Raw genomic sequence first — 10,705 nt, forward strand, 5'->3', positions numbered from 1 at the left:
ACACATTGTATGTGTGCTGTTCAGTGTTCAATACATGCAATGTGTGGAATGTCTGCAAAACTAAAACATTCCTCCATGTTAGTGCCTGCTTCAAGGAGGCGTTTTTTTACGCAAAGACCTTCTGGCTGTCCAAGTAGATCAGGCATGCGTCAAACTATGGGTGCTTACGCTAATCCACCCAAGTTACATTCAAGTAACACCATCAACAGGCACAGTGGTGCAAAGTGCTATCTGTGCTGGTAAAAGGGTACCTTTCCATCACAAAATACCTTTCTCACTGCAATATAAATGCTACATTTGTGCTGTTTTGTGTCACTTTGCGTGACTTTGCCTTGGTGCAAACTCTTCGTGTGAATTTGTACCGGTGCTAATGTGGCCCTAAGTTTCTGTTAAGCATGCTTGGCTGTCAAAATAGAAAAATAGGCTGTATTTTTATAAGCAACATTAATGTGGTAGAAATTTGGGAAGTCCCACTCACTTTACTGGGGGACACCTTGAACGGTGGGGATTCTGGGCATTGGCCACTTTGATAATGTCTTAAAACATATCTGTTGGGTGGCACATACTCTCGGTGCTTTATTCTGAGGGAGTAACAGACCGCTATGTGCCCAGGGGTACGCAATTTAGAAGCAGAGATTCCAAGAGAGGCCTACTAATTTTGAGGCATGAATCTTAGCCACAACCACTTCCTACGCCTACTCTCCACAAGGGACCTCCAGAGATGCTCAAAGCTTACAACTTACTGAAAACCATAAACTGCACGCCTGTTCCTCATGCTCCTTCATCCGTCACACTGCTAAGCGCTGCGCATCCCATAAAACAAAAAACGCACCTCAGTGGTCTTCACACAAAATGGACAGACTTCCCACATGAGAACAAAGCAAAGACAACACACTTTCGACCACACACCCTACAAGTTGTAGCATACTACCCATGCAGGCAAGCGCTTCAGCATCCCACATAGGGGAATTTGGCGCTAAATAAATGTTGACATACAATGCATTCCTTTCCAAGGGTGGGGCATAAGCGAGCAGGGCAGTAGTAATTAAGTAGTCTGGTCACAGTATTGCGAGAAGCCTGTCTCTCCAAACACAATGGATACTTTTTTAAAAATATATGTCCTATTTTTTTTCGTCATATTTACACGTCTGGCTTGGAAATATAAACAAAGTCTTGAAAACATACATTTGCGCGCTGGTGCAACGGATTAGGAGTCTGTGGTATTAAAAAAAGTTGAGTTGTTTAAGAGTTATTATGATGAGTCCACCCAGAACACTACCCATCTTTTCACCCACCCATGCACATGCTTCTGGTGGCACAATTTTAAATTAAACAATGAATAATACAGTGGGAACCCCGCGTCCTTCTCACAAAGTGCCTAGAAGTGGTTTGACACTCGCACTCCGCTGGAACTAGTGGCACAAGTCACTGGCACTCGTAAGCTGCCGCTCAGGGTTGGAGGACTTGCTTTTCATCTGTCACTGCTGTTGTGTGCTGCGAGACACGTTCTAGTGTTTCGACAGACACAGTGTTGGTAGCCACTCCCCGAATGGAGTGGGCACCCTTGCACCCCCACACGCATCCCTCACAGGAGTCACGAGTGACGTGAGCCTGTTAATAAAAGGGCCCGGGTGCACGTGCTCGTGGCCAGTTGATAAACCAGAGACTCCGTGTCTGCGTCAGTCATTCATTAGCATGTGGGCCTAGGGCCCACAATGCAACATTTGGCAACGAGCGGGTCTGACCCCATGCGCACCGCGGCTGCTGCTCGAATGTTTCTTGGTTGGGAGAGGAGTTGCCTGAACAGGTGGCAGCCCCGAACCCGCAGCAGCCCATGACACTGTCCGGCTCTGAGGTGGGTGACCAAAGACTGTGCGTCCCAGCACAGCAGCCCCACCGCGCCGACGACCACCTGCAGGACACCCTGCATGACCTGGAGGGGCTGTATCCCATCAGCGCCTCTGCGATGTGTAGCGCTTGTGAAGTCGCCCTGAGGCAAGGCCGCTGACGCAAGTAAGAAGGGGGCAGTTAAGAGACCCACAGGCAAGTGTCCGACAGGCAGTGCCAGCGACTAGAACAAGACGCCGCAAGCTGTGCCTGCTGTGCACGCCCCTACCGTCATCCAGTGAGACTCGGCCAGCAGCAGTGAGAGACTGCATGGCTCTGGTCGTGTCTGTGTGGGCCTCAGATGCTGCCAGCCCAAGGAATGCCTCCAGATTGTGCCCGCCACACATGAAGGTGAGAGGAGGAGCACATCGGCACGGCAGCGGCTCACGACCCTCCCGCAAGCGATAGCGCACGAGTCGGCAATCAGGCTCCCAGCGACCCGAATGGCAGGCAGCGCCACCCTCAAGACACCAAAGTAAAAGGGGAACACATGCTCACAACTGCACCTCACCTCGCTCTGACATCTAGTTCCACAGCGCTCACAGGACAGCAAGGCCTGCAGCCAGAGGACAGCTGCCGTGGCAGGGTGGGAAGACACCGACAGCAACTCCTGGTGGCAGTCCAGGGAACCGCATCAACACGGTACAGGGGCCAGAGCTTGCTCCCGCAGCAAGAGTAAGCACCGGGAGCGGAAGCCCAACACGCCCCCGTCATCTCCTGGCTCGGAGAAAAAGGCATCTGATGCATGAACGGCGACTCGCTGCCAGCAAAGAAAGCACCACATCCCTGATAGGCATGGGGCACACCACTAAGAGCCTCAGGGCACGCCCCAGTGGATGCGCCCGCACTGGCAGCGCCCGTGTGGGTGGGAAGACTGTGTCTGCCCCCAAGCAGCCCTGTCAGAGCCGCGGCCCAGCAACTCCAGTTCACCCAGCTGCAAGGCAGACAAACAGGCCCACAGCGAGAGCGAGGTGGCTGGAACCCCCAAAAAGACAGCGCCATCTGGTGGTTGCAGTACCACACCGCACCCGGAGCTGCCAAAACAACGAACCGGGACAGTAAGAGACTGCAAGCCAGGCAGCCAGGGCAGGTGTCGAGTGTACCACACGCCCCAAGTGACAGGAGGACAATGCGGTTGACCAGAAGAAGGCCAACAGGAGCACCACAGGCCTTGTATGGGGCCATCCTTCAGTGGCCGAAAGGAAATGGGGAGAGACTGCTGGTGGGGTGCCAAGAAGCCCAGCGAGGCACTAGCCCAGAGAACCCCAAAGCAGCACAGCTAACACGGTGCGCACCCATGCGCAAGGCCACCGCCAGAGGGTAGACCACAACATACATCCCCGGGCAGGCTGCGCAGTGCTGTCAAGATTGCCAGTAAACCCCGGCAGAGGGAGGAAACCCTGAAGCAGACGCCAACAGTGCAAGCCAACAAGAGTCTAACCACCCTCAAGGTAGCGTAACCACAAGCAAACAAGCCCAGCCAACTAGCCAGCATCCCCACGAAAGGCATATAAGCATAGCAGCCCGCACAGCCCCCAGCGGCCATCTGCTGCCACCGCAATCAAGAGGACACAGCTACATGCCCTCAGGGACGAGTACCCATGTCTGCAAGCGAAAGCACAGGCACGCAAGGTGTCAGTGAGAGGTACCTGGCTACTAAGATTTGCCAGTGCACAAATGATGTGCAGATACACTGCAAGAGCCCCAGGAGAATGTGCGCACATCAAACAAGAACACCAACGACACAAGAGGGACTGGTGCAGGGCGAGCGCCACCAGCGGCTGCCTAACGCCATCACAAGTGAGAAGAGCGCACCACACGCCCCAGGCGGTGAACGACCACCACCGCAAAGAGGAAGAGCAGGCATGCCCGGTGCCAGAACAGGGCGCCCAAGCAAAGAAGAAGCATGCGCAGTCCGAGGTGCGTGACACAGGCACCCAGAAGCGCATCAACACGGGTAAATGCCCAGGAGGAAAAGAGACCTCTCGAAAGAAAAGAAGCACTGCTGGAGACAGCAGGGAGATCCTCCACAGGGAGATCCTCCACATCTCCACAGCAGCAACGGAGCCCAGAAGGGTCCAAACGCAGCACGGTGCCCTCCCTCACACTGCCTCAAGACTGAGTCGTCGGTGATCCAAGACAGGCAAGAGGAGAGTCGCACACACCAAGTGGCCAACCACTACCCCAGCTCCCTACTGCCCGTGGAAGCCATTCCCTGGAGAGGGATCACCCGGAGTAGGAGCTTCAAGACGCTGCCTGAAGAAGAAGCACCCAAGATGAGTGGCTGCTCGCCACGCAGCAGAGAAGAGTGACAGAAGTTTTGCCTGCATGGTCCGGAGACCAGTGAAGTTAAAAGGCCCTGTTAGCCGTGTTGGAACATGATGCATGTCACTGCACCCGGAGAAGAAGCAAAAGAAGGGTGGCAATCGTGTCACCTAAAAGAGCTGGACAAACACAGGTGCGTTAAGGACAACGAGAGGAGAAGCACGAGGACTCGTAGTGCCACAAGCCAAAAGCACACCCAGAGACACCAGACAGCCACCAAGGCGGACCGACGTCCCTGGCGACAGCCCTAAGGGAGAACCAAACATAAGCCGCAGTAAGCGCAAACCGCATTGCTCCCAACGCTTCACAGTACGACTGTCTATCCCCGAGTGTCGGCAGTAGATGTCGGATGGCGTCCCTGCTCTTTTCCGCAGATGCCAGAGGCGCAAGAACAGCTTCAGCAAGGCAGAAACATGCAGCTGGAATTCCCTCCAGACACCTCCTTTCCCAGTCGTTTGTCATCACCTGTCGTCCAGGCACAAATGGCAGCTACATCATCAGTGCCATGTGCATGACACGGCACTCAGCAAGAAACGTGGAAGTGTGACCGGAGGGTCTACACCAAGAATCAGACAACCGACTGAGGTCAGAAGGGGAAGTCGTGAGTGGCTGGGCTGGATGATGGAGAGAACCCGAGCTACAAAGGGAGAGAGTCCTGACACAGCGACAGCAAGGGAAGTGGGTGATAACCCGAGAAGGACCTGGCAACCAGGCAGCGGGAGTCCCAGAGTAAGCCGCAAAGCCTGCACGAACCCAGTCTCATTCCTCGCGTTTCTCAGCGTGTCTATCACTCCCGTCACCAACGTTCCAACAGCCCAAGAAGTCAAAGTAAACGGATGCAAGCGCCTCCCCAAAGGACATGGAGGTACCTGGCCACTCCCTGTCTCAGGTGATCGACTCCAGACTAAATGCCTGCAACCATCGAGGCAAGTCCTTACCCACCATTGTCCAGATTCACCACACGGCTGGCGATGCCATCGTGCCAGTCCTCATTAAGTGCGTCAACCGACACCATCTCGAATGCCAATGGATTGGAGTCCTACACTGTTGCCAAAACTTGCCGACAAGCAAAACCCTGCGGCAGCAAGAGCATGTCCTGACCAAGACCCACACACCCTTGAGGTTTGTGCGAGCGGCTGGGTACCGGCTCCTAGGTGGTCCTGCAGCTGCCCCCGGTCAGCACACACGCAGCCCCAGCACAGCCTACAAGCAGTCCCGTGGCAGACCCGACAAAGGTTCTCCCCAGGCAGGAGAGTTGGAAGAGACATTGCCCCACTGACAGGTCACTGGATACAGCAAAATAGTCCAACAGAGACTACAGGCGATCCTGCAACACGCCTGTGAACTTTCACCATGGACTCCAACCATGATCTTGACGCACCCAGTTAATGAACGATTGTTACCCACCGCATACCATCCTCCATGTTAGTGAAAGGAGGATACTTGGGACTAAAGGACCTGCGTACACCGGCACGTTAATGGTGCGCAGCTGACATCTCCAAGCAAGCATGCGTGTCCTGAACCGCTCAGGCTAAATGATGAGTACCTGCTGAGATTGTCCTGCCACAGTCGAAGTTACCAGTCCTTGTCTGCTGCCAGACCCGATAAAAGGATGGACTCTGTGGTGTATATTTTGTTGTTGTTTATCCCTACAGGTTGAGCTAGTGAGCTCTTTTTGTTTCATTAAAATTTGTGAGAAATGTTGTGTCCTGCGAGACATGGTCTAGTGTCTCAACAGATACAGTGTTGGTAGCCACTCCCCGATGGGAATGGGCACACTTGCACCCCCACACGCATCCCTCACAGGCGTCACGAGTGACATGAGCCTGTTAATAAAAGGGCCCGGGTGCACATGCTCGTGGCCAGTTGATTAACCAGAGACTCCGTGTCTACATCAGTCATTCATTAGCATGTGGGCCTAGGTCCCACAACGCAACAACTGCCTCGGGCCAATGTACACAAACTGCTATTGTTTGTGTCCTTGGCACACACACAGGCACAACAGAAACCTTTTCACAAGAGCACGAGGTTTGTCTGATATAATAATGGAAGCTCGGGAAACTTTTTAACGCTGATCACGAACATAAATACACCCAATACGTTCTCCACAAAATGCACGGATATCGCATCTTTTTACCACATATTGCCTTTGCAACAGCCATGCGCGTAACTTCAAAGGGTCAACGGGGGGCTACACTCCCTCATAAATGTATTATTTAATAAATAGTTGGATACAGTCGGGTGTGATAATGTCTCCTTCGGATTTCACCAGGGATTTTTAATATTCACTCAGACAAAAAAGACACATACTCTCGTCTCTGTTTTTAAAGGTCTTAAAACATGGTTATTTTTTAAAAAATACTGGGTGTTAACAGCACCCCTCACAATCCGCACTCCTTTTCCTTTCCACCGTCTCTGAGCCCCCTCTGCACTGCTGTTCATGATTAACATGATATGCCAGTATGAGCGTCGGAAAATCTGAAGGTCACCGCCCCCACCCCACCCCATACTGACCAGGCTCCGCCCCTGGCAACACCCTTAACCGCCAAGTCACTTAAAATAATATAGAGCGCCTGCCTATATAAAACAGAGGGAGAGGGCAGGTCACAGCTGCCAAATGACGCGGTGTGGTGCGTCAGCCTCGCTTCTTAGCCAACAAAACACTGCATTCTGGGACTTGTAGTTCAACTTTTAACAATTTAAGTATAGGTCCTAACTCAGGAGGCAAAGTGTTGTAAACTAAAATGCCAAGAAGGGAGAGCACTTGGCTGATATCAGCATTTACTACGCTTGCCCCCCCCCCCCCTAAAGTTACTTTTAAAACTCACATCTCCCACCCACTTCACGAAGAACAATACGTGTTGCCTCTGCCAGGTCCCCAGAAATGCGTCAGAGCAGAGGCGCTCTGAAAGGGGTGGGTACAGGCGCTTGCCACGCCCTACCCGCCGGGGGTCTCAGCACTCACCCGAGCCTCAGCAGCCTAGCAGCTTCCAGGAGCCCACCTTAATGTAAACAATCCGGCTCCGCCCACACAACGACGTGGACGGGTTAACCAGCTGACCCTGGGAGGGGGCTCGTCTGCCTCGGTAGAAGCCGTCGCGACGTCTGGAGCGTCGGGGCGCCGCTGTTATGATAAATTCAGGTTCCTGTGGGAATTAGCGTCATACGCATGCGCAGTGGGTCAAATGAGGGCAGCTGAGGCGAGGGGGCTCAGCTGAACGGATCATAACAAGCCCTGCTGACTGTGTAGTAATAGTGGTGTGTGTAGTGTGCCTCTGCTTGCTGCGGGCACCGGGCTGTTGCTGCCCCCAGCTGGCCCACAGCTACACAGAGGGAGATGAATCAAAACGAGAAACAGAGCAGGATGGGACAGGGAGACATTTCCTCTGATCTACTGAGATATGACGCAGTTTCTTTCTCTCTGCGCTTTAGGCTGCCATGCGCCAACGCACACACCCTTATACCATAGTGCCAGGCTGTGTATGGTCTGCCAAGCATAGGTTTTGTCCTGGGGTGCTGAAAGGGCATCATTCCAGTAGGAAAACAATGCTTTAAACCACGAACATTCTGTACCGAGAAGGTGAACGGTTTTGGCACAAATTCAATAGGTGTTGCATTAACAAGAGCTTAAGCTATTGACAATGCAATATTTTAAACTTGCTAATGTGAGACCTATTGCATTGCAATATTTGTTTTACTAGCGCCCATGCGGCACTTTCACATTTATGGAGGCCGCGCCCCTTACTTTAGACAAGACGCGTATAAAGAAAGGGGCGTGTCCTACATTAAAGTGAAACCGCGGCATGGGAGCTTTGACCAAAAAAAAGCATCTGCATTGTCAAGTTGACAAACAAATGTTTTTTGGGGTAAAAGCATCCATGCAGAGCTTCCACTTTAATGTCAGCCATGTACCTTTTTTTTGACGCCGTTTGTGTAATGAAAGAGGCGCGGCCTCCATAAATGTGAAAACACTGCATGGGCGCTAGTTAACAAAATAAATAAATTAGCGTGGCCGCTAAATCCAGACGCGCACTGCTAAAATGAATTTAAAAAACGCAGTCGCTTTATTTAAAGCGGACCACCATTAGTAAAAATTTAAATAAAAGTGCGCAGCTGCTGCGAGATAGTGGGTGGAATAGGGGAAGAACATTAAATAAAATAGTGCTCACCGACCTTTAAAGCAGACCATGTAACAACACCATTAAAAGGTCCAGTCGTTATGGGAGGTAACAAATGCAGACAAGGCAGTACCAAGGAGGGACTAACCAGCCTAATAACCACTCGGAAGCCAGCGTTTACGAAGGACAATGACACAAGCCAATTACAAATATGGGCGGAGAGTGAGCAGAGCTTCAAAGCCATACTCCAATACTGCATGCCTCGCAGCAGCGCATGCGCTGCCCAGGCTCGGCCAGAAAAGTAATGCAAACCCACATTGTTGGGGCACGGGCGAACAGCAGCATCTCGTATCATTGGCCGCTACTGCTAGTCATCATGCTTGCTCGGGAATTACTGTGCCATGTGGACTCACTCTCTTCCCCTCATTTATGGATTATACTGCTTCACTTTATGAGCATAAGTGATTCTGTCTGGACTGCTGTCCTGGCTGTACTTTGACATGGTAAGGTTCATGTGGATTCAGATGTGTGATTCAGGACACAGGGGAGGCTGGGGGACATGGATACATTTATGCAATGAGCCTGCGGAAGGAGGGTAAGTGTGTACTCCTGTGTGTGCCATGTATTTAGGATAACCCATTCAATAATGAGGTTTATCTACTTTCCTGTGGCGATGGATGGTAGGATTAATGAGAGCAAGAAGTAATCTTCTAAATCCCACCACCTTCCTCCTGCCTTCGACGCTCCAGAGTCCAGGGCAGGCATAAACGTTCCAATCCCAGGCATAGTAAGTTCTTATCCTCATAGACTCACACCCCGAAAAGTTTTTCGCTCCTCACTGTTCCGGGGTTGGGGGGATATGGGGTCCATTACCTCAGGTTTATTTTACTTTTGCTGGACATTCCTGGCCCCAATGTTCACTGACCACTTGCAATCCCTGGTTGATGATGCGGTACAGGTCATATGGAACAAATGTTTTCCTTCTCCTCCGGCTCCTAAAATCGAAGATTGGAGGGTGATGTGCCTCTTCAGGAGGGCTTGGCCTGAAAAGGTTGTGGTGTGCCAGGTCCTAGCAGAAATTCTACGGAAAGCTGAAGTTCTGAGATGGACTTCCTGATGCTCTCAAGATTGACTCCCTTCTAGCCATGTTGTTGGGAGATACTAATGTGGTACCCCAAGAATCTGCTACTTCAGATCCAACCCAGATGGAGTTAGAGGTTCCCAAAGCAGATTCACTCAGCTGCCATTTTTGCTTTACAAAGTGAGGGGCATATCAACAAGGGCTTTATCTCTGCTTTTTTGGCTTTAAAAGCCAAAAGAGCAGAGATAAAACTAGCGCCCTATCAGCAACAGGGTGCTAACACGCAAATTCTAATGTTAGCACCCTTTTACTCTACGCTTCCCCTTGCATCTCTAATGAGATGCAAAGGGGGCGTTCCAGAGTAAAATAATAGGAGAAATGTCACTAAGCGACATTTCTCCTATTATCAAGGATATCGCTAACCCTGTTAGAGATAAAAAAAAATCAGCGCTAACCGCGGTTAACGCTGCTTTTTTACGTCTGGTATTTTTCTGACTTCGCCATAATATCCCATGTAAGGTGGATATCATGGCTAAGTAGGTCTATCCCTATCTGCAAGCTTTCGCCAAACCTTGTGGGATTATCGCTGTATTTCCAGCGATAATCTCACAATTGGCAGCTTGCGCTCTGAATTTTATTGCTTTGGAGATAAGCGTTGCTGATAGCATGCTATCTCCGCGATAAAATTCAGAGTTGGCCGGCGATAATTATCCTCACGCTGATATGCCCCTGAGTCTTTTGTGGCCTACCTTGCAGTCTCTATTTAGTCATTTTCAGCTGTTGCTATTGGCCACTGAAAAAAGTGGAGTATTGTGGCTTTTGGCTTTAGGGAATAAAAAGACAGCTTGAACCTTCCTCAGACATGGTTTCAGATGGGTTGAGGGCAGGAGCCCTGACAGCTGTCTCTGCAGTGGTGATTTTCGGAAGCTATGAAAGACATCCTGGAAAGCTCTTCCATTTCTTGGTCTGATGCCTTTTTTGGCTTGACATTTCCTGAACTTGTGTAAGCTGGTGTTATTCTTTTGTCCCAAGTTTCCACCCTTAGCATGGAGGTGACGTTTTCCTTGATCACAGCATTTTTAATTTTCTTCCAGAATCAATTTTCTGTCTGACCTCAAAGGTTCCTACCAGCCTTTCTGGACATACCTCTTTTACACCAGGGAATAGACCCTTTTGACTATCTGCTGTTTCCTTCTCAAGGGCTGCTGCATTTCCTTCCTATGGGGCACAACTCTTGGACTTAACCATCATTTGGGAGGATACTGATGGAGCGGGTAGTACAAAATGTTGTATG

At 51.0% G+C, this 10,705-nt stretch overlaps 1 protein-coding gene across 2 annotated transcripts in view; it reads right to left on the reverse strand.

Moving 5' to 3' along the window:
• The window catches only part of LOC146782965 (phospholipid scramblase 3-like), a 220,279-nt gene extending 212,949 nt beyond the window's left edge, over positions 1-7,330 (reverse strand). The window contains exon 1 of one of the 2 annotated variants that reach the window (XM_085638675.1): positions 7,178-7,319. The gene's annotated coding sequence lies outside the window, so the exon portion shown is untranslated. Of the gene's footprint in view, positions 1-7,177 lie in introns of both variants that reach the window. The other variant, XM_085638676.1, reaches the window with a different exon arrangement.
• Positions 7,331-10,705: the final 3,375 nt, after the last annotated feature.

The sequence above is a fragment of the Triturus cristatus genome, chromosome 12 (genome assembly GCF_964204655.1).
Source record: "Triturus cristatus chromosome 12, aTriCri1.1, whole genome shotgun sequence".
NCBI lineage: Eukaryota > Metazoa > Chordata > Amphibia > Caudata > Salamandridae > Triturus > Triturus cristatus.